The sequence below is a fragment of the Nycticebus coucang genome, chromosome 1 (assembly GCF_027406575.1).
Source record: "Nycticebus coucang isolate mNycCou1 chromosome 1, mNycCou1.pri, whole genome shotgun sequence".
Lineage (NCBI taxonomy): Eukaryota > Metazoa > Chordata > Mammalia > Primates > Lorisidae > Nycticebus > Nycticebus coucang.
Genome location: NC_069780.1, coordinates 3,799,491 through 3,803,198, shown reverse-complemented (window position 1 = coordinate 3,803,198; position 3,708 = coordinate 3,799,491). Strand labels below are relative to the sequence as shown.

Below are 3,708 nucleotides of genomic sequence, written 5' to 3'. Positions count from 1 at the left end.
ATTATAATGAATTTAACTCTGTTTCAGAATTGCCTAATGTCCTATGTACTATAAGTTTTTAAGCAGGGAATAAATTTCATAATACTCTTATTTGGTTGGCTTCATTGAAGATATAAGTGGTTATGCTTATGGATAACTTTTTTCTTTTTCTTTCCTTTTTTTTTTTTTTTTGTCCAGTGACCTCTGAACTCTTTATAAGGGCACGCTGCTCTACTGTCTCAATGTCTCAGAACTTTGGTGTCACTGGTCTCAGACACCACTTTGCCATCCACTATCCTGTGGGTGGTGGTCTTTTGGATGGTTTGCATGGAGTTGCTGCTGTCCAGGGCATCACCAAGGTTGAAGTCCTCCCCATATTCAAGCAGGCAGTGGTAGGTGGCGATCTCAGCCTCTAGCTTGACCTTGATGTTCAGCAGTGCCTCATACTCCTGGGCCTGGCGCTGCCTCTCTGCCAGGGTCTGTGCCAGCTCTGACTCCAAATGCAACAGGACTCCATTGAGTTACTCCATCCGCTTGGCATCATGGGCCTCCACCTCCTTCAGGCTATTCTCCAAGCTGGGCTTCTGATTTCTCATGGAGTCCAGTTTGATCTCTAAGGACTACACTATATATACTTCAGCTATCTCAGCATTGTCTCAGCAGCTGTGACCTCAGTTGACTGTGAGGTGACCACTGTGTTGCTCTCCTCAATCTTCTGGGACCATACTTGTCCAGCTCTTCTTGGTTCCTCCGAGCCAGCTCGTCATACTGGGCCTGCATGTCTGCCATGATCTTGCTCAGGTCCTGGGATTTGGAAGCATCTACCTCTACGATCAACCCAGAGTTGGCAATCTGGGCTTGTAGGACTTTTACTTCCTCCTCATGGTTCTTTTTCATGAAAAGCAGCTCCTCTTGAGAGCCTTGATCTCTGTCTCCAGCTACAGCTGAGTGACATTGGTGTCGTCACTGACTTTGCGGAGCCCATGGGTATCGCTCTCCACAGACTGGCACATGGCCAGCTCTGTCTCATACTTGACTCTAAAGTCATCAGCAGCAAGACAGGCATTGTCAATCTGCAGAATGATGCCAGCATTTTCCACAGCATTTGCAAAGATCTGAGCCCTCAGGTCCTCGATGGTCTTGAAGTAATGTGCCCAGTGTCTGACATGGAGCCCCTTCTTCTCCAGGTGTTCCTGGATTTTGCTCTCCAGTCTCTGATTATTGCTGTCCAGATTCTTCACTCTGTCCAGGTAGGAGGCCAGGTGGTCGTTCAGTTCTTGCATGGTCTCTTTCTCGGTCTGGATGCCTCCTATTCCTGCCAGACCCCTGGCTATCCCGGTGGCCAAGGCCCCAGACCTCCAGCCACCCCAGAAGCTGGTGAATTGGAACACAGAGATCTGGGAGCCTGATCCCCTGGCTCCTGCATAGACACTGGCTGTGCTGCTGGCAGGCCAGACACTGTAGCTGGGTGCCTGGACTGAGCCCAGGGATTGGTAATTGCTGGAGAAAGTGGTGGAACAAGTGGTGAAGGACCTGATGTCTGAAGAAGAGAGGGCAAGACTTGGGCCTGGATAATTTTTCAATCATATTTTTGTGATTTATGGATTTGCCAGGAACTAGATGCAGTTTGTATACATAGCATTTTGATATATTTTTATTGGGGAATGTGAAAAATTGAGAGATTGCTAAAGAGAAACATGCATGAATACGGACAGGAAAACAAGAAATATATTTGAGGATTGGCTAAAGAAATGAATATAATTTAGCTTAAAGAAGAGGATATTTGAGTAAGAATGAACTTAATGAATGGAAGTTAAGAATATGTATCTTGGGTTCACAGATACTTGGGTTAGAGGACTAGCTCCAAACGCTTACTAGCAATACATAGATAACTTTGGGCAAACTCCTTAACTCATCTGCCCTACAGTTTTCCCACATGAGAAACACAGATAGCAGCAGCGCCTGTGGCTCAAAGGGGTAGGGCGCTGGCCCCATATGCCAGTGGCAGGTTCAAACCCAGCCACGGCCAAAAACTGCAAAAAAAAAAAAAAAAAAAGAACACAGATAATACCAGTACTTACCTCGTGGGGTGAGGTGTCTGGGAAGATTAAATGAGCTCAGCTTTGTACTCTGATGTACGGTAAATATCTGCTAAATGTAAGTTATTTATATTGCTCAAGGACATTTAAATACTGGAGTGGATCGTCAAAGTTGAGATTCTTCTTCTGAGAACCGGTACTGGCAGGGTAACCTGTGTCTGTGAGCAACGTTTTTCTTCGGATGATCCATTTATGTATTTTTCTAGCTCACAATCCTAGAAGCAAACTATAAATAAGGAGCAGCTCTTGTGAAAACCCTTTGGCTCTGTCAGTGTGGGGTTTCTGTCTCTGGGAAGGGGATGTTTGCTGTTTAATTCCACGTTTGCCACTCCCTGGAGAGTTGAAATCAGAGCCTGGCAGCCGAGCGGGCTCCACCGTGGCTTCCAGGGCAGGGCCGGGCCGGCTGGGCCCAGCTGAGGGCGCCATGTGTCCTCTCTCAGCCCTGGAAGCCGAGCCTGGACACAGGCAGAATCTACGTCTCTTCGATATTTTCTCCCAGGCCAAGGGTGGCTACGTTGGGGGTGGGGGTGGGGGGCACGTGGCAGGTGTAAGGAGCAGCAATCACCATCTGGAGCTGGTGGGTAAATTCTTTAGTTCCTTACTCCTCGGGTGAGGGATCCTCCTTTGCACTGTTTCCCACAGGAATCGGTCCCAGTCTTGCACACGACAAGTCATCCTTTACTTGCTTCGCGCGCCGACCCCCCTCAGTGTTTTAGGATCACCTCTCTCATGCATTCATGGTCCTTGTTTCAGATCTGCTTTTGGGGACCCGAGCTGAGGCAGGGCGTCAGCAGCCATTGCTGTGGGGACTATAGAAGATTCCATACAAACGGGAAAAGGTCCATTTTATGGGAATTGGAAAGTTGAACGTCCGCTCTAATTACAAATATCTTACTGAATGCTAAGTGCCAGACACTGAGCTGAACCATGTGGTCATAGGGGATGGATCCTGACTTGAAAAGACTCATGTTCTGGGAAAGACAGACAGCAATTTGTGGTGAAACCCTGAGGTGACCTGTGACTGAACAATGAACAAAGCTGAGCGCAGACAGCAGCAGGTGCAGGCAGGAGAGGAGCCCGGAAGGCATACCGAGGCGCACTTCCGGGTCTCAGAGGAAGTGACGTTTGACTTGTAGCAAAGGACGTGCAGGACTTAGTGGGGAAAGCGTGTGGAGAGCTTCCAGGCAGAGAAAAGTACTGGCACCGCAGCTTGCAGAGCGTGAGTGTTGGGCGGCCGGAGGGCGGTTCACTGCAGCAGGAGCAGAGGCAGGAGAGGAGGCGAGGAGGATGAGGGGCGATCCCGGGGAGCGGAGAGCGAGTGAGGGCCGCGGGAGGGCGGAGGGCTGCGTGCATGGGGGAGCGTGTGGGGCGGGCTCCTAGGCGTTCTCCTGGTGTCTCTGGGCACAGAGGAAAGGGAAGGAAGAGACCTGTGAGTGGGGCTGCGTGTGTGCAGTTGCCGTTTGGGAGCCACTGTCATGGGACAGACACTCGTGACAGACACTTGTGGGACAGACACTAGTGTGACACACTCGTGTGACAATGTTGCCGGGCAGACACTCCTGTGATAGAAACTCATGGGACAGGCACCGACATGGGACAGTGTCATAGGACAGTCACGTCCGTGATAGAC

At 49.8% G+C, this 3,708-nt stretch overlaps 1 pseudogene across 1 annotated transcript; it reads right to left on the bottom strand.

Moving 5' to 3' along the window:
• Nucleotides 1–202: 202 nt before the first annotated feature.
• LOC128587952 (keratin, type I cytoskeletal 18-like) lies at nucleotides 203–3,431 on the bottom strand (annotated as a pseudogene). The gene is made up of 2 exons (XR_008380667.1): nucleotides 3,179–3,431; nucleotides 203–1,519 (listed from the first exon to the last, which is right to left on the bottom strand). The product of XR_008380667.1 is annotated as a keratin, type I cytoskeletal 18-like (transcript).
• Nucleotides 3,432–3,708: the final 277 nt, after the last annotated feature.